The sequence below is a fragment of the Gossypium arboreum genome, chromosome 11 (assembly GCF_025698485.1).
Source record: "Gossypium arboreum isolate Shixiya-1 chromosome 11, ASM2569848v2, whole genome shotgun sequence".
NCBI classification, from domain to species: domain Eukaryota; kingdom Viridiplantae; phylum Streptophyta; class Magnoliopsida; order Malvales; family Malvaceae; genus Gossypium; species Gossypium arboreum.
In genome coordinates this window covers 84,046,263-84,067,547 of record NC_069080.1, presented here as the reverse complement: position 1 = coordinate 84,067,547, position 21,285 = coordinate 84,046,263, and the positions used below count along the sequence as shown (strand labels likewise).

At 37.0% G+C, this 21,285-nt stretch overlaps 1 non-coding gene across 1 annotated transcript; it reads right to left on the bottom strand.

The window, feature by feature from the left end:
- Nucleotides 1–13,296: 13,296 nt before the first annotated feature.
- On the bottom strand, nucleotides 13,297–13,403 carry LOC128284980 (small nucleolar RNA R71). The gene has a single exon (XR_008275396.1). It is a non-coding gene; the product is annotated as a small nucleolar RNA R71 (small nucleolar RNA).
- Nucleotides 13,404–21,285: the final 7,882 nt, after the last annotated feature.

The window sequence follows — 21,285 nt, the reverse complement described above, 5'->3', positions numbered from 1 at the left end:
GATACAAAGTCCATTGTGACTCGATCCCATTTCCATTCGGGTATCATGATCGGTCAAGTAATCCCGATGGCACTTGATGTTCCGCTTTCACTTGTTGACATATCGACACCTTGAAACAAATTCGAAATGTCTCGTTTCATACCGGCCACCAAAATTGGCGTTTGGTCATTGTACATTTTAGTACTACCCGTGGATTGACATTCGACTACAATGGGCTTCATTTAGAATTATCGAAATAAGTTCAATTCTTTGGAACACACACGACTTCTAAACCTTAAACAATCGTCATCATCAATTTGAAACTCGATTCCTTGCTCGTAACACACTCACTCGTTTTGCAAGCAACTCCTCATCAACTTTCGAGCTTCCCGAATTTGATGAGCCAACAATGGTTTGGCCTTCAATTCGCTACTAACACATTGTCGGGTAGAATAGACAAGTGTACATTCATCGTCAGAAGCAAACAAAGGATTTCGACTTAAGGCATCCGCAACCACATTGGCCTTTCCCGTGATAATCAATAACGAGTTCATAATCTTTTAACAACTCGAGCCATCGTCTTTGTCGCAGATTTAAGTCTCTTTGAGTCATCAAATATTTGAGACTTTTGTGATCCGAATACACATGGCACTTCTCACCAAATAAGTAATGTCGCCATATCTTTAAGGCGAATACGATGGCGACCAATTCGAGATCATGGGTCGGATAATTTTTCTCATGTGGCTTTAATTGTCTCGACGACAGGCCACAACTCGCCTTCTTGCATCAATACGCAACCCAACCCAAGTAGGGATGCGCCACTATAAATGACAAACTCTTTGCCCGATTCGGTTGCACTAGAATTGGGGCTTCACCAAATAAGCTTTCAGTTGATCGAAACTTTTCGACATTTCTCCGTCCATTCAACTTAACATCCTTTTGGAGTAAGCCGTCATTGGCGTGGCTATCGTCGAGAAACCTTTACAAATCGTCGGTAATAACCGCAAGCCCCAAAAAGCTCCTAACTTCGGTAACATTCCTTGGTGGTTTCCAATCGACTATGGTCGAAATTTTGTTCGGTCCACCTCGACACCGATGCGACATCACGCACCCCAAAAAGCTAACCTCTTTCAACCAAAATTCACATTTATCAACTTTATGATAATCGCTTATCTCGTAAGATTTGCAACACTAGCCTCGTGTGTTCAAAGATGTTCGGCCATCTCTCGAATAGACCAAAATGTCATCGATAAATACAACTACGAACCGATCCAAGTATGGCCTGAAAATTCTATTCATTAAATCCATAAACACCGCAGGGCATTAGTGAGCCCAAACGGCATCACCAAGAATTCGTAGTGACCGTACCTCGCTCTAAAAGCGGTTTTGGGTATGTCCGATTCTCGACCCTCAACCGATAGTACCCGACCTCAAATCTATCTTTGAAAACACCGAGGCTCCTTTAATTGATCAAACAAATCGTCAATTCGTGGCAATGGATATTTATTCTTTATCGTCACTTTATTGAGTTGACGATAGTCGATGCACAACCTCATGGTTCCGTCCTTCTTCTTCACAAACAATACAAAGCGCCCATGGAGAAAAACTCGGTCGAGCGAAACCTCTATCCGTCAATTCTTGCAATTGAACCTTCAATTCCTTTAATTCCGTTAATGCCATACGATACGGGCTATTGAAATCGGCGTAGTACCCGTACAACTTCGATGTCAATTCCACTTCTCGAACCGTGGCAATCCGGTAACTCCTCGGGAAAAACATCCAATACTCACAAACCATGTACCGATTCGAGTTTCCTTTCCGTCTCTTTACTCCCAAACACATACGCAAGGTATGTTTCACACCCTTTTCACATATCTTCGAGCGGTCATAGAAGATATTATTGTCGCACTCCTTTAAATCAAGAGACTCGACTCGGACTACCTCATTATTTGCACTCCTCAAATTAATGGTTTTCCTTTTGCAGTCCACCATCGCATCATGTACGGTCACCAATCCATACCAAGAATAACATCAATTCATGAAATGGTAGAAGCATCGATCGGTAGGAAACAGATTCTCGAATTATTAGGGGCATCTCTTGCACACTTTATCAACAAGCACGTATTGACCCAAAGGGTTTGACACTCGAATTACGAACTCAGAGACTCAACAGTAGAGTCTTATCGATGCTAAGGTTTCACATACATATGAGTGAGTAGAGCCGGGTCAATCAATGCAATCACAATAGTATCAAAGAGAGTAAAAGTACCAAGTGATAACGTCGGGGAGGATGCCTCCTCTCGTGCGCGGGATGGCATATGCTCTAGCAGAGCACGGGTCTCGGATCGGACGGTAGATTAGAGGCTCCTCTCGATTACCACCCCTACCTCCAGAGATTCTCGGGGCCTACCTCCACCGCTCGCTCCACTAGGTCTTGCACCTTGCGCCTTATTCCTCTCATCTAGCTCGTGCAATCTCTAATGAAGTGGTCCTTCGAACCGCATCCATAACAGCCCTATTAATGACTTACCCCAACATTCACCTAGGTGTCGTCTTCCACATTGGGGGCATTCAGTCTCTCTTGACGATTATTGCCCACACTAGCTACTCAAGTAGCTCGAGTCCGTCAATGGTCTGCTCTAATGGAAATTCCCGCATCGTCCTCGACTTCATGGTGTCCTCCCCGAACCTCTTTACAGCCGAGAACGAGCTTTACTCGTCGATCTTTTACGGTAATCTCTTGCTTCAAATTCAGCCTTCTTCTTCTCCTCCCAAGTTCTTCCGCCTTGCGTGCTCGTTCGACTAGTGTCACGAACTCCTTTATCTCCAAAATTCCCACTAGTAACTTTAACTCTTCATTCAATCCTTCTTCAAATCTTTTGCACATCGCAACCTCATCAGCCACACACTCCGAGCATACCGACTAAGTCTTACGAACTCATGTTCAGATTCGATACTGGCCATCCGCCTTGCTTGAGTTCCAAGAATTCCTTACGCTTCGATCGATGAACCGTTGACTAATGTATTTCTTTCAAATTGGATTGGAAGAAATCCCAAGTAACTCGCTCATTTGGGACTATGGAAATTAAAGTCCTCCACCAATAGTAAGTCGAGTCTCGAACAAGGATATAGCACACTTAAGACATTCGTCGGTGTGCATGATGATCATCTAACACTCTAATGGTGTTATCGAGCGTAACTCGGCCTTTTCGCATCATCAAGAATTATGGCCTTGAACTCCTCGGCCCCACGCTTCCTAATCAAGTCCACAGTGGTTTACTCAACCTCACAGGATCAAGAATCGGAGGCATTGCGAGTCTTGGGGTGGAGTATTTAAATTCGGAATGGTTGGACAGCCGGGTTGGTTCGGGCATATTATGCGACCCACTCATTCATCATAGTGAAGAAGGCATGTTTCGCCTTCATTTTGATTATTCGCGATGACCGAGGCTCAACAGCGGTGTCCCTTGCGCAGAGCAGCCGCTACACTTTCAACGCTCATCCGCCAAGGGTCTCTACCCCGGGTTCCATCGCTAATCAAAACAAAAATTTCAACCGTCAAGTCATCACATTATTAAGCACTATCAATTTGGCATGTATAGCTAGATTCACACGCCGCTATGGTAGTCCTAGAACCGACTAAACCATAGCTCTGATACCAATGAAATTGTAACACCCTAACTCGTGACCGACGCCGTGTTTCGACACGAGGGGTTAACGAGACAAATCCTCTTAAAGTACCGACCAATTTGGCATTTCTGGACAGGCTGGAAAACTGCATCACCGTCGCCTTAAAAATCATATCTCGAGTTCCAAAACTCGGAAACTGGTTTCGTAAATTTTCCTGAATTTAGACTCATATATCCATCCATGGATTTATTTTAGAATTTTGGTTGGGCCAATTGGTACAGTTTATTAGTTAAAGTCACCCATGTTACAGGGATCGACTGCTCTGACCTCCGCGTGTTACAACTTGAATATCTTTCTGTACAGGGCTTTAATACTGGTGCCGTTTGTTTCTAATGAAACTAGACTCGAAATGGAATCTGTACATATAAGGCATGACTCCTAATTCTTTCTGGATAATTTATGGTAAATTTTCAAAGTCACGACAGGGGACCCAGAAATCATTCTGGCCCTGTCTCACGAGAACTTTAATATCTCCCAGTATACTGCTCATATGGTCGTTTCGTTTCGTCCATATAAAAATAGATTCATCAAGGATCAGTTCCATAATTTACTCACTATTTAATTCTACTTATACTATTTTTAGTGATTTTCAATCTCATCTCACTGCTGCTGTCCGCAACAGTTACTGCAGTAGACTATGCCAATTTCATGAATTTTTCCTTGGCCTTAATCATCCATCATACATGACACAAATTATGGCCACCTTAACAAAATTTGAGTTTCTAAGACTCGTGGCTATAGGTTCTAGCATCCCACTCGACGACCACATAGGCCATTTTCACATGGCTTAAAGTTTACAACCCACAATTCGACAAAATATAATAGCCTATACATGCCAAATGTTCTTCAACAACAAAAAACAATACCACAAGATTTCAGCCGGTGTGATGACTTCAACGACGGTTCCGAGCACGCAACAATATGAGTCCAAGAGACCTAAAATGGGTGACAAGAAAACACCGAGTGAGTTTACAACTCAGAAGTCATAAGCATTCGTCAATCCACCGATAAAGTTACTACTACATGTACAACAAATGAGGCTAGGTACTCGTCCATATCGAATCTATACCATAATACCTCGGACCTTTTGGTCCAATCTCGCACTAATTCATACATCCACATTTCATATTCTACACAACAAGATAATCAAGCATTTTTACACATTAACTCATTTTCCAGCACAACCATACAATTTCAATCATCACATAGATTTAAGGCTTACCAAATTCAACCCCAAGCATGAACGTATTACCTATTCGTCATGAGCTCAAGGTACTTACCCGATCCGCTGTCCATACTCACTCGATGGAGACACACCTCCATATAATTGTTCGATTGGAGATATTTATATATATAGAGTACGCACACAAAGTGCTTAATACTCGATTTCGCACACTTAGTGCCATGCGATTTAGGCCCGCACACACAAGTGCCATGCCCTTCGAGCTCGCACACTTAGTGCCATATATTTCCAGCATGCACACTTAGTGCCATATATTTCCAGCACGCACACTTAGTGCCAATCTCGCACACCATACACACGTATTGCCCAAGACACTTAGTGCCGAAAGCAAACTTTCTACACATTTCACTATTTCTTTTACATTCAACAATTGTCATCACTCCATACACATACATTTTCATTTATATATATATATCATCCCATTAAACACAATTGCATAAATTTTACAATCATTTAAGCAATATCAAATACGTGTTAATGACTTACCTCGTGTTGGGTAAAATAGTTCCAAGTCGGCTACTCGATGACCTTCGTCTTTCCCTTGCTTGATTCTCCTTCTTTAACTCCTTGAGCTTAATCAATAAATCACTAGTTTAACCATCTTGCTAAACATTCATAATTCAACTACACATGCATATGTATGCTTGTATATTCGGCAACCATTCTTACTAATCGTCCATTTGGTCGATTATACACCTAACCGAATATGCACCAAAACTTGATTCAACATTACCTACATACTCACTTTAATGGCCGAATATATATATATATGTACAATGTCAACTAACATCTTTTAATCACCTAATTTCATCTCATGAACATTTAATCAAATTTTCCCAATCTAGCATATTTTCACATCCATTTGTAACATCATGTACAAACACATATACACATATATCAAAACACAAATTTTTACCTATCATGCAACAAGCATAAATCGCACTTATGAGCATGCCATGGCCGAATACATCCCACACCATCCCCCTTTCAATTTTTGGTCATGGTTAAACAAAGAAAACTCCATGTCTTACTCAAGAATGCTAAAAGAAATTTCAAGAGTAGTCAATCCATCATTACATGTATCATCAACAAGCTTCACATTTAGCATGCAATGGCTTTAACACAATATCAACCTTGGCCAAATACCATTTCCATGGCATAACAAGGATTTGAACCATGGGCTAACATGAACATCAAGTTAGCAACTAAAACATGCATGAATCTCATGACACAACCTCAAACATACCTTAATCTTGACACAAGTATGACCAAATCTCCTTCTAGTTCTCTTCTAAACCAAGCATGAAGCAAAAATCCTTCCTTTTTCCCTTAGTATTTTCAGCCAAGATTTTGAGAATGGATGAACAATTTTTTTCCTTTCTTTTTCCTCTACTCACGGCAACAAAGGGGGGCATCCATGCTCATTTTTTTTCATTTCTTTATTTTTCTACATAATCCACTAACTAAACATGTTGGAAACATGTTCCCTTGCCCATATTCTTGTCATGGCTGGCCACTCACCTTAGGAAGTGGGTTATTTGACATGCAAGGACAACTATTTTCCCACATGTATTAATAGGCCACCTTACAATTGCCTAGCACATTTCTAAATTTTCTCACATAAGTCCTATTTGATAAAAATTCACTTACTATTAACAAAATCCAAACACGAAATTTTCACACATGCATATATACATATAATGAGCATCAATTATGATGGTTAATTATTATTATGACTCGGTTTGGTGGTCCCGAAACCACTTTCCGACTAGGGTCGATTTAGGGATGTCACAAAAAAATCTGGAAAAAAATTAGTAAATATATATATGAGTCTAGTTTCATGGAAAATCTATGGATTTTAATTTTATGTTTCGTAACTCGAGTTATGATTTTTTTTAGCGACTGTGATGTAGATGGGCAGTTTATTACGAAAGGTGAAATAAATTGTTTGAAATTATTTAAATGATAATTTAAGTCTGTTAACGCCTCGTGCTCGACTCCGGCAACGGTCTCAGGTAAGGGGGTGTTACAAGCCTAGTAATAATGTACGAGATCATAAGAGATCAATGTGAACAAGGCACAACATAAGGTAAGGATTGGATATTGTTGGGTATATATAAAACAAAGAATCTCATGTTTATTTCTGCTTAAATGTTTGCACATGAAATCAATGGAAATGTAACACCACAAACCTGTATCCGTCACCGGAGAAGGGTTACGAGGTATTACCGATCAATTCACAACATATAGCATATATTCATCAAACATAAAACATTCATTCTTATAAATCATTCAACACAATCACATTGTCCCTTATAAGGGCCTACAAGGCCTTAAACATGCTTTAGAAGTGGTTCAGGACTAAACCGTAACATACGAAATTTTTAGAAACTTAGAAAAATTTCAGTCATATAGGGGTCACACGCCATTGTGAACAGGTCATGTGTCTCACACGGCTCCAGACACGCCCGTGTCTCAGTCCGTATAGAAATAGGGCATACATACTGACTTGTATCACACAGCCGAGGACACGCCCGTGTGCTAGGCTGTGAGAAAACTGGAGGGTATATAGACTTATGAAACACAGCCAAGTCACACGCTCGTGTGCTAGAACGTGTGCCAATTAAGGGGGGTATACTGACTTGTACCACATGGCTAGTCACACGCCCGTGTGTGAGACTGTGTGGAGCATACTGATTTCAATTCAATTTCAACACCAGGGGACACACGGCCGTGCAACATGACTGTGTGTCACACACGGCTGAGACACACGCCCTTGTCTCTACCCATGTGGACAAAAATAGGCCATTTACCAAGCCATTTTTCCACCCATTTTGCACATACCTATACAAGATCAATTGGTACCATATTAAGACACAAATATGCAGCCAAAAGTCATCAACCAATTGTAAACAGAAAAATATATAGGATTTTTCCTATATAATTCATCACCTTTTACTTAAATTTGTTGTTAAAACCAAGTAATTTCTTAATAAATTAATGAAATATATGAAAATATGAAATTAGGACATTAGGACAAAGAAATTATTAAAATGTGATTTTATGCTTTATTATATAGTTTTCATGCGAAAATGGCTTCTTTTACATTAATTTGAGTATATTAGATTTTCAAGCTATAAAGTGGGCTATGCATGATTAAATTAAATAATAAAATATAAAGTTATATTTAATAATTTATTTTAATATATTTTATTAATAAATTGGGTTTTAATTAATTAATTAAATTAAAGTGGTTAAATTATTTTCTTTAGTCTTCTAAATTATCTATTATTTTTGGATAGGTCTGAGAGCTTTATTTTGATTACAAAACCATCCAAATGGAGGACCAAGTCAACCCAAAATTCGGCTGCATGTGGATGTTCATAAATCAAATTTTGGTTAATTGCACAAGGCCCTTGAAGAGTTGAAAAAATTGGAGATTTACCCGGAGATTTGCAATTGACCGAGTCCTGATCCTGATGATGTGTGGCACTTAAATCAAGCAAAAATCAGCCACATTTCCACAAATCATGGCCGACCACCCTTGGAGGAATTCTCAAAAGATGGACACTTCTATTTTTAGCAAACTAGCTCCCTTGCCTCACCTATAAATAAGACCCCATTTCTCATTTTTCTAATCATCCCTCACTCATTCATCGTTCTCTCATCGCTTAACTCTCTTATCCCTCACACCTATCATCATCCTTGCATAAATATTTTTAGCAAGTTAGCCTCTTAAAGAGCCCTTGGTCGGCCACCTTGGAGAGCCATCAGCAAAGGAGCGAAGCAAAGTGTAATATCCTGAATTAAGGCTTAATCGGAATAGTGGTTTCGTGACCACAAATCTGAGATAGAAATAATTATTTTACAATGATTTTGATGTTTATGATATGATTTCATGATTGTGTGAAAATTTCATGATGAAATTCTATGCCTAAAGTGCTTAAATTGAAAGTAGGGACTAAATCGAATAAGTTGTAAAACTTGCATTCTAGAAGTTTTTAGTATGAAATTGTTTTGGAATATTAATGAGGAGGTCTTAAATAGCAATTTGACCAATTTTAAGTTCATGGACAAAATTAGGACATGGAAGGAATTTTTGGAAAGTTTAGTAGTAAGGGTATTTTGGTCATTTAGTTATTAAAATGAATTAAAAACAAAATTAAAAGCCAATTTTTGTCCATCTTCTTCATTAGGCCGAAATTTCAAGGGTTCTCCATAGCTAGGGTTTGTTTCAAGCTTCCAAGCTCCATAGTAAGTGATTCCAAGTCCCGTTTTTAATGTTCTTTACGTTTTGAGATCCCTGAACTCGATAAAGCTTATGTTAGCAATAATTTAACCTAGGGTTTATATTTGGAAAAATACCCATAGGTGAAATTTGTGTATTTTGATGTTTTATGATAGAATATGAGGTTTTAAATTATGTTAGACAACTTGTACTACTCGATTTTAAGCAAAAACGAGTAAAGGGCTTAATCGGTAAAATACCTAATAGTCACAAGTACATGTTAGAGTGAGAATTTGATGTTGCCATAGAAGAGAAAAGTGATCAGCATGTTGTAAAACATAAGAATAAGGAATAAAGTTTAATCCAGAGCCTAGGGGCAAAAATGTAAATATGCAAAAGTTTAGGGTAAAATTGTAATTTTGCCAAAATTTGAGTTAAGGATTAATTTGATAATGTGAGTATTAAATAAGCTAAATGTGTTATTTTAGATCAAGAAAGACGTGGAATCGACCTTAATCGAGGAAAAGAAAAGATTGTGGACTAAATTGCAAAATCTTTGTATTTTGGTACCAAGGTAAGTTCATGTGTAAATAATGTAGCATAATTTTTATTTTTAAGTTATTGATATTAATTATGTGTTATGCTGAATTTCATTATGAAATGTATGCTTTGTGGTTAATTTCAAATAATATGTAAATTATGTGAACTACTTGTTAAATATAATTGTTACTGAGTATTGATTTGGCATTCTACTAAGACGGCAAGGATAAGTGTTCGAGAAAAATCCCGCTTGAACCTTAGGAATAGATTAGGATACAAGTGACATGTCACTAGGATGGTTGAGCATCCGAACTCGTTGAGTTGAGTCTCGAGTTCACTTATGGATGCGAATGTCCAACTCGTTGAGTTGAGTCCGAATTGTGAGATGCAACTAGGCATCCGAACTCGTTGAGTTGAGTCCGAGTTCACTTATGGATGCGAACGCCCGAGCTTGTTGAGTTGAGTCCGAGTTCGCTTATGGGCGGGTTACATGATTGCTTGATTGCATATATGGCACTTATGTGCAAGTTATCCATGTATCCGAATTATATTCCGATGTGTTCAACGGGTAAAGTTCTACTCAAATGGAGGAATATTCGAGATGTAAAGAGATGTATTGGTAAGTGATGTGAAATGGATATTTTGGACAGGTATGTATTTAACCCTCGGGTTTAGTATTGATACAACCACGATAAGGTAATAAGATGATGAAAATGATTAAAATGTGATATGTGTTTTAGTGATACATGCTAATGTTGATTGGTATGACTGCTTGTTATGTTACTTATTATTTGCATATGAACTTACTAAGCATTTATGCTTACTCCTCCTTCTTACTCATTGTAGTTTTGGACAAGCCAGCTCAGAGTCGGGATAGGTCGAAGGCTCACCACACTATCCGTAAGACTTTTGGTAAATGGCTTGTAAATTTAAGTATGGCATGTATAGCAATATACCCATTTTGTGTAAATGATCTTATGGTATGGTTGTGAAATGGTTGAGGAAATGCTTGATAATGATAAATTATGAAAATGGTTAGTTTAGATTATGTTTGATGTTAAGGAAAACTATTAAGATACTTAGTGCATAAAAACTCATAAAAAGGATGAAATTTACCATAAACAGAATACCGCAGCAACACTAACGCGAGTTTGAAAATTTACTAAAAATCATAGAAATTGAATTTGGTGGTGAACTACATATCAAATTGAATCTTATTATGTCTAGTTTCACATGAAACAAATGAAACAAGTAAAGGAAGTATATGTTAGAAGATATTTGAATTTTAGTGAAATAGAGTCATAGCAGTTTCTGAATCCCCTGTTCCTACTTTAGAAATTAACCATAAATTGTAAAGATATAATTAGGTGGTGTATTTTATATCCTCAGAATCCTTATTTAGTCTAGTTTTAGTAGAAACAAACCTTATAGTCATATTAATTTTTTACAGAGAGAAATGTGGTTCGTAGTAAACAGAGGTCAGACCAGTCGAGTCCTGAAACAGGGGTAACTTTAACTAATAAACTGTACTAATTGGCCCAACCAAAAATTCTAGAAAAAAATTAGTAGATAGGTATATGAGTCTAGATTCAGGGAAAATTTACGGATCTTAATTTTTAGTTTCGTAACTCGAGATATGATTTTTCTTGTGACTGTGACGCAAGTAGCTTAAAAGCTGTGAATGTAGAAACAAATAATCCAAAGTTCTAAAAATGTTAAACTAAGCTTAGTAACACCTCATACTTGACTCCGGCGACGGTCTCGGGTGTGGGGGCGTTACACAAAGCCTTCGTCAGTCAGAGTTTTGGGTGACAACCACTTTGATTTGGGTTTAATCTTTCTTTTCTTTAACTTAATTCAAGAATGTTTGCTATGTATTTACTGTTCTTGTTTACAACAATGATAGCTTAGTTTTATTTAAACTAGGATGATTATTTTGATTGAATAATATTTATTCGATTCATGCTTATAATATTTGTGCCTTAGTCGATCATGTTTTCAATTAAAATCAAGTCTGTATTTCGTTCGTACGTGATTGAATTGCACCTGAATTAGCTGAGCGATCCTAACCAAACGACGGCTAATGAACACATAATTGAAATGTGCATGCTCAATTTAGATCTTAACCCGATTAAATTGCAGGTCTAGGATGATTATTTTGATTGAATAATATTTATTTGATTCATGCTTATAATATTTGTGCCTTAGTCGATCATGTTTTCAATTAAAATCAAGTCTGTATTTCGTTCGTACGTGATTGAAATGCACCTAAATTAGCTGAGTGATCCTAACCAGATGACAGCTAATGGACACATAATTGAAATGTGCATGCTCAATTTAGATGCTAACCCGATTAAATTGCAAGTTGCATAACAACCCTAACCAGGCTATGTTATCTGCATAGTTTTTAGATTTGTGTGATTAAACTGTTTCAAACCTAACACGTCCCTATTACCTCACACGAATACTAAGAAACCCTTAGTAAATAAGGATCAATAAAATGCGTATTTACTAAGTAAAGGATTCCGAAAGGACCTAATGTGGTTTCCAAACTCATGAAAGATCGAGTTGCAATGAAATGTTTTTCCGAATATTAAAAAGCATGTTGATAATAATTTAAGTTTAATTAAAGTAATTGTCCTAGCTTATTTATGTTATAATTGTTGCTTATTATGTTAATTCTTCTAAAATCTTGTTCATTCATATAGTTTGCCTACTTAGGATAAATTTCATTAGGGATCATTGCATTTAGTTTCATATACTTAATTTTTCATCAAGTCTCAATTATATTCTTTTTATTTATCAAATTGTTAATATAATTTTACAAATTAATTGGATTAGCACAAATACAATCTCTGTGGAGATGATAACTTGATACTTACTTATTACTTGATAACGATTGTGTACACTTGCACAAACCCGAGTGTTACAAGTTTTTGGCGCCGTTGTCAGCGATTGTCAACTGTTGCCATAGTCATTTTTTGTGAAATTATTTATTTTCAATTTGGTTACTTCTAACATTACTAACTTGTTCTTTTTAATTTTGTGATTTTTTTAGGGGTTTATGAGCATAGATTGGATTATTGATTTACTCCGAGTAGACCCTGAAATTAAGCGAACTTTTAGACAAAGAAGATGTGGACGAACAACTCAAAGATAAGTCGAGATGGGCTTTGGAAATCAGAATCAAGACCAAGGTAATGAAGCCGATCATGTACGAAATCCCATACTTATTGCCGATGATAGGGATCGATGCATTAGACAATATGCTGTGTTGCTTTTCAATGAGTTAAATCCAGGAATTAGAAGGGCAGATATTGAGGCAACCCAATTCGAATTGAAACCAGTGATGTTTCAAATACTACAAACGGTGGGCCAATTTAGTGTTATGTCCATGGAAGATCCATATCTCCATCTTCGATTGTTTATGGAGGTGAATGATTCATTGAAGATAGCCCGTGTGACTGAAGACGCACTAAGGTTGAAGTTGTTTCCGTACTCGTTGTGAGATCTAGCACAAGCATCGCTCAATTGATTGCCACCAAGTTTCATATCTACATGGCAAGAATTATTATAGAGATTTTTGGTTAAGTATTTCCCACCTAGTAAGAAAGCTAAGTTGAGGAACGAGATCAAGACTTTCCAACAATTGGACGACGAGTCTTTGTATGAGGCTTGGGAGGGATTCAAGGAGTTACTTTGTAAGTGTCCTCATCATGGGATTCCTCATTGTATCCAGTTGGAGACATTCTATAATGGTCTCAATGCACAAACAAGATTGATGGTATATGCTTCTGTGAATGGTGCAATTTTGTCTAAGTCTTATAATGAGGCTTATGAGATCATCGAGAGAATAGCAAGCAATAACTATCAATGGCTAACAAATCGAACAGCTTCAAGAAGATGTGTAGCTGGAGTTCATGAAGTTGATGCTCTCACTTCATTGTCAGCTCAAGTATCACCTATTTCCTCTATGTTAAAGCAATTTACCACTAATAGTGCTACTAATTTTACAGCTCAGCCACCAAGTCCGTTTGAAGTAGTTTCCTATGTGTACTGTGGGGAAGGTCATTCTTTCGAGAATTACCCACTGAATCCCAAGCAGTGTACTATATGGGGAACCAACATCAAAATAGGAGTGGACAAGAACCCCAGTCCAACTACTATAATCCTTCATGGCTTAATCATTCTAACTTTTCTTGGAGAAACTAAGAAAATGGACCAAACTACAACTTTATGCAGCATAGACCCAACCAATCTCAAGGGTTTAATTAGCAAGCTCCAAAACCACCTTAAGTTGAGGCATCAAACAGTTTGGAGAACTTGTTGAAAGTGTACATGGCAAAGAATGACGCTTTGATCCAGAGCCAAGTAGCAACACTGAAAAATTTGGAAAACCAAATGGGTCAGTTAGCTACGAAGCTTTGTAATAGACCGCAAGGAACCTTACCGAGTGATACTGAGAATCTAAGAAACTTGGGTAAAGAACATATCAAGGCAGTGGCATTGCGAAGTGGTAAAATTAAAGAACCCCGATTGATTGAGGTCGAAGATGAGCTTGTTGAAAAGGAGGATAGTCAACCAGCTGTTGAAATTCCTACACCAAAATAATCAGAAATTGCAAAGACTAACAAGGTAAATCCTAACTTAGTGAATTCAGATACTTTAACATCTTCTTTGGATGCAAATTTACCTACTCAGAAGAGTTGTCCAGTTCAACCGAAAGTTCCATCACCTCCATTCCACAAAGATTGTAGCAACACAAGCATAATTAGAAGGTGCAATTCAAGAAGTTTTTGGATTTTTTGAAGCAATTACACATCAATATTCCATTGGTGGAGGCTTTTAAACAAATGCTGAATTATATGAAGTTTATGAAGGATGTACTATCCAAGAAGAAACGACTGAGTGAGTATAAGACTGTCACATTGACAAAGGAGTGCAGTGAGTTCCTGCAGAACAAGCTGCCACCGAAATTGAAGGATCCATGAAGCTTTACAATACCCTGTAACATTGGTGAATCTTACTGTGGTAAAGCTTTGTGTGACTTAGGAGCAAGGATCAACTTGATGCCTAAGTTTATTTTCAAGGTACTAGGGATAGGAGAAGTAAGACCTACAATTGTGACGCTTCAGCTAGCGGATCGATATTTAGCATACCCCGAAGGAAAGATCAAGGATGTTTTGGGAAGATTCGATAAATTTATTTTTACTGTTGATTTCATTATTCTAGATTTTGAAGGAGACAAGGAAGTGCTGATCATCCGTGGGAGACCTTTCCTAACCACGAGAAGAACATTAATTGATGTGTAGAAAGGAAAACTCACCATGCGAGTTCAAGATGATCAGGTAACTTTTAACATTCTTAAAGCAATGAAATTTCCCGATCCGACAGAAGAGTGTTTAGTTATGGAATAGCTGGAAACCTTGATTTCTATGGAAAGCAATTTTGAAGAAGATCCATTGGAGAAAGCCTTAGGGTTTGACCCTTTAGAGGATGAAGAAAGTGAAGAAAACATTGTTCTGGTGGAAGCCAATCCGAGAAATTTTATTCAATCCACATGGTTTGAACCGTTGGAGTTAGAACTTAGAGAATTTGTACAACTAAATTGTCAATCCAATAACCAGCTACACTTGAACTAAAGGTATTTCTTTCCCATTTGAAATACGTTTATTTAGGTGACTGTTCCACTTTGCCCATGATTATTTCAGTAGAACTAACAAAAGATCAAGAGGAGCACCTAATTTTTGTTCTAAAGAAATTTAAGAAAGCAATTGGTTGGACCATAGCTGATATTCGACGTATAAGCCCTTCATTTTTCTTGCACAAAATTATTCTAGAGGAAGGTGAAAGAGCTTGAATTGATGGACAAAGGAGGCTCAATCCTATTATGAAGGAAGTTGTGAGAAAAGAAGTGATCAAATGGTTAGATGCAGGAATCATCCATCCTATTTCAGATAGTTCGTGGGTAAGTTCGATGCAGTGTGTATCGAAGAAAGGTGGAATCATGATTGTTGAAAATGAGCGTAACGAGTTAATTCCAACGAGAACTGTTACCGGTTGGAGAATTTGCGTTGACTACAGAAAGCTAAATAAAGCCACTAGGAAGGACTATTTTCCATTGCCTTTTATGGATCAAATGTTAGATCGACTGGCAGGTAATGAATTCTATTATTTTTTAGATGGTTATTCGGGATATAACCAAATAGTTGTAGCCCCGAAAGACCAACATAAAATAACCTTTACTTATCCGTACGATACATTTGCTTTTAGGCGAATGCCTTTTGGTTTATGCAATGCACTTGCAACATTCCAACGATGCATGATGGCAATATTCACTGATATGGTCGAAAATTTTGTTAAGGTTTTCATGGATGATTTTTCTGTTTTTGGTAACACTTATGATATTTTTGGCTAAGGTAATAAAGAGATGCGAAGAGACGAATCTTGTCCTTAACTGGGAGAAATGCCATTTTATGGTTAAGGAAGGAATTGTCTTAGGGCATAGAATTTCAAATAAAGGAATTAAAGTCGACAATGTAAATGTGGACGTAATAGAAAGATTACCTGCCTCAATGAATGTGAAAGGATTCGAAAGTTTCTTAGGTCATGTTGGTTTTTACCGAAGGTTTATCAAAGATTTTTCAAAAATTTCTAAACCGTTGTGTTTGTTGTTAGAGAAAGATGTAGTGTTCGATTTTAACAAAGCATGTTTAGAAGCTTTTGAAGAGCTAAAAAAAGGGTTAATCTCAGCCCCTATAATCATTAAACCCGATTGGAGCACAGCTTTTGAGTTGATGTGTGATGCAAGTGATTATGATGTTGGAGTTGTGATGGGTCAAAGAAAAAATAAAGTGTTCCACCTCATTTACTATGCAAGTAGAACCTTGACGGGAGCCCAACTCAATTATACGATAACTGAAAAGGAACTATTTGCTATAGTCTTTGCTTTTGACAAATTCCACTCATATCTTATAGGTGCCAAAGTTACAGTATTTATTAACCATGCGACTATTAAATACTTGCTCATGAAAAAAGATGCCAAGCCGAGGCTAATTTGTTGGGTGCTTTTACTCCAAGAATTTGACCTTAAGATCCAAGATAGAAAAGGTGTTGAAAATCAAGTAGTTGATCATCTGTCGAGGTTGGAGCAAGATGAGGTAACTCGATCACATGTTCCTATCAACGAAAATTTCCCAGATGAACACTTATTTGAGGTAAGTTGATTTCATGAAACACCTTGGTTTGCTGATTTTTCAAATTATCTTGTATGTGGAATGATTCCTCAAGAAATGACATACCAACAAAAGAAGAAAGTCCTTCATGATAGTTGATATTATTTTTGGGAAGACCGGTTGTTGTTTAAACAGTATGCAGATAATATAATCCGAAAGTGTGTAGTTGAAAGTGAGATTGCTAAGATCTTATATCATTGCCATTCATCTCCAAGTGGAGGACATTTTGGTGGTGCCCATATTGCAACTAAGGTTTTGCAAGCAGGTTTCTTTTGACCTACACTATTTAAAGATGCTTATGCCTATGTGAAGAATTGTGATAGATGCCAAAAGAGTGGAAACATATCAAGGAGGAATGAAATGCCCTTAACAAATATTTTGGAGATTGAATTATTCGATGTATGGGGCATTGAATTTTTAGGCCCGTTTTCTTCTTTGTATGGGAAGAAATACATCTTAGTTGCTGTGGCTATGTATCTAAGTGGGTTGAAGCTGAAGTGTACCCTACAAATAATGCTAAGGTAGTCATGTGATTCCTCCATAAGCATGTGTTTACACGATTTGGGACACCAAGAGCTATTATTAGTGATGAAGGTTTTCATTTTGTAAACAAATGGCTTAAGTGGTTGCTTGAAAAATATGATGTGAAGCACAAGATTGTTACTGCTTATCATTCCCAGTCCAATAGGTAAGTTGAAAGAGTGAACCGTGAAATCTAAGGTATCTTTAAAAAGGTAGTATGCCTAGCAAACAAGATTGGTCTCGAAGGCTTGATGATGCATTATGGGCCTATCGAACAACATTTAAGACACCATTAGGAATGAATCCTTATCGATTGGTTTTTGGACAGGCATGTCATTTGCCATTAGATTTGGAGAATAGAGCTCACTGGGCTTTGAAGAAGTTGAATTTTGATCTTAAGCAAGCCAGTGAGAGAAGGATTTTACAATTGGTTGAGTTGGAAGAGCTGAGGTTGTTTTCCTATGAGAATGCCAAAATGTATAAAGAAAGATAAAAAATGACATGATAGTCATATACAACCTCGCGAGTTTAAAGAAGGTCAGAAGGTTTTGTTGTTTAATACAAGGTTGAAGATTTCCTAGGAAGTGAAATCCTGATGGAAAAGACCTTATACCATCTGTCGAGTTTATCCTTATGGAGCTGTTGAATTATACGACAATTACGAAGGTATGTTTAAAGTTAATGGTCAACGTCTTAAACATTATTAGGATGGTGAAGTTGAGCGAGTTGAATCCTCGTTCAAATTAACAGACCCTTAATTTTTCATGAACTTGTTTTGTAGATAAATAAATAATTAAGATTTATTTTCTTAATTTAGTACATTTAATTAATTCTGTTTAAGGAGATAAGAACTTAAGCGGGACCACTGTGACCCCTCCAACCTTTCCTGAGAATTAATTTAATGTAATTTATTGAGAAGAAATTTTCTAATTAAGATTTAAATATTTTTTTAGTTTCATTTGTTTTGTTTAAATTTTAAATTTTTATGTTAATAAAGGGGGTAAAATTTGGCCCAAGTACTAATCAGTTTTTTTTAGTAAGATACAGTCTGAATTTGAGGCCTAGGACAGCAAAAAGAGGGAAAACTCCACACCTATTGCCGCCACTTCCATTGCTTGCCGCCCAAGTAACCCTAATGTAGCTAAGTTTTTGCTACATGTTTCCTTAGTTGTTCCTTATATAAACCCCTCTCCATTCTACTATTTTTCATATCCCTCAAAGCTATTTGCTTAAACTCCAAAAATCCTTAAACTTTTCTTTTGTGCCGTCAACCTCAAATCCCAAAAGAAACCCTAGTTCTCCTCCCATTTTGCCAAAATCTCTTATAACCGCCACAGAGGGATTGCTGGAGCATCAATGTCACCACCGCACGTAGTCGCTATCGTCGCTGTACACCACCATTGCTGCTATACGCTGCCTTCGCTGCTGCAGTCTCTTCGCTATTGCAAGGTTCGCCGAAATAGATTCTACCCTCCTTGCCGATTTCTTTTTTTCCTTGTAAGCAGAACTTTGCTGAATTTTTGGGAAAATACCATGTCTCGCAAAAGAACTAGATCGCCAAAGGCTACTCTTGAAAACCCAATTGTGATTAATGAAGAAGTGAAAGATAGATTTGATTCAATTTTCAAGCATCAACCTATGATGTCGAAAAAAGGTTTTAACTTGAAGAGTAATGATTTGATGGTTGTCCCTGTGCCAATTAGAAAGACAATCAATGCTCTCAAGTGGGAACGATTTTGTGATGCTCGTTCACTTCCTGATGATCAACTAGTTTTAGAGTTCTATACAAGTTTGACCACACAAGATGCGACGGGGGTCATCGTTCGAAAGAAAAAGGTACCTCTTACTTCTAAGTCCATCAATGATTTGTTTAACTTACCTGATGTTGAAGAAGATGAGTACTACCCTATGATGAACAACATAATTTGGGATTTTCTTCAACAAGTACTTAATGTTGTGACAAATCCGGGATCCCAATGGATTATAAGAAAGTATGGAAGCTATTCTTGCCGAAGGGAATACCTAAAACCAGTAGCAAAGGTATGGTTTTAATTTGTTCGCTACAGTTTTATGTCTATCTCACATAGTTCCACCATCTCAATGGAATGAATGCTCTTGTTATATGCAATCTTGACAGAAAAGTCCATTAATGTTGGAAAATTATTCTCAAAGGGATTTATGATTGTACTAAAAAGAAGACAGGAAGTGCTTTTTTCCCATCATTAATCACTTCACTTTGCTTTAGGGCCCGTGTTAAAACATAAGCGAATTTGTAGGGGCAATATGTCCAAGGGTGCATTACAAGTCATGATCTTGAAAGGTTAGTAGAGAAGGTGCAAGAGCTGAATCAAAGTGAACAAGAAGAACCAACTGAGCCAGAAACCGAGGAGTCAACAAATGAAACTGAAACTGAATCAGTTACAGCCACTAAAGAAGAAGAATCTGATAAGGAACCAAATAGTCCTAAACTAGTTGAAGGATCTGAAAAATCTGAACCAAGGGTTGAGTCAGAAGAAGAACTAGTCAAGCTAAGTGTTGAACCTGAGTATACAACTCCCATACCAGCTGTTATAAGTACTTCAAGGAAATTAGAGTTGTCAATATTGATGGATACGTGTGAGTTCATACACAATCAACAACAAACTTACTGGAAATATGAAAAAATTAGAGATGATTCGATTCGAAATAATTTTAAGAATATCTCCAACACTTTTGTTCCTGAGTTCCCAGATGCCATCTTTGAGACATAGACGGAAGATACTGATTATACAAGTGGAGAAGGAGCTAAAGAAGACAAAGGGAATGAGTTAGAAGAATAAAATGGGGGATTCTTGTCTTTTTATTTATTTATTTTAGGTCTTTAGGAATTTGTTTCTTTAGTAATTAGGATTTAATTTCTGCATAATAAAATATAGCAAGTATGAATAAATGCTCCTTTAAAAAGAAAAAAGACTAAGTGATGTGGTAATGGGAATGAACATGTCTAGGATTGGATTTTGAGGAAAGACTTGGTATTTAAGCAGTCTTAATGGCTCACCTTTCTTTCTTTTTAACCCTACCTGGTGTTTAGTTTTCATTCATTACTTTCTTCTTGCAATGAGGACATTGCTTCTTTTTAAAGTGGGGTAAGGCAAATAATTGCTCAAAATTTTTAAAAGTTTCAAGTATGTTTCAATCATTTCTTCCATGAGTATGTTTTAATAAACCCACCTTATGATATTATACCCTTGAAACTATAATTTTGAGCTTAAAAGGCCTGTCTATTGCAATGAACCTACATTACAAGCCATATCTCCATCTTTTGAAGTTATCCTAATTTTGTGCACCTATCTTAACTAAAGTTGTCTTGGTAAGCAATGTTTGAGGAAATTTTCATGTATGTGCTCATTTGAGGAAATTTTCATAAGGATGTATGTGTACATGCTAAAAAAAAAAGGAGTAAAGAAAAGTTTGCTCAGTTTCCACAAAGAAAAAATGTATGAGCATGAGTTCAAAAGAAGTTTGGGGGTATTTCAAAGGATCACTTAAAGAAAAAGGTTGAATTTCGAGAAATCTAAGACAAAAATTAAAGGTTAAGATTTTGAAATCGAAATGTCTCATCTCTTAAAATCCCTACCTTTAACCGAGCCCCATTACAACCTTATAAAAGACCTATTGGTTTGATGATTATGTTGACTACATTAGTGGAGAAGGAGTTCTAAGTTCAACATATGAAGATCATAAATAAGCGTTATGATTGTTTGCTTGATTGAGGAGAAATTATGTTGAATGAAAAATATTATCTATGGCTGTGACATATATACATACTATGATTCATGTTGCCATATCTTGAAACTTAGTATAAAATT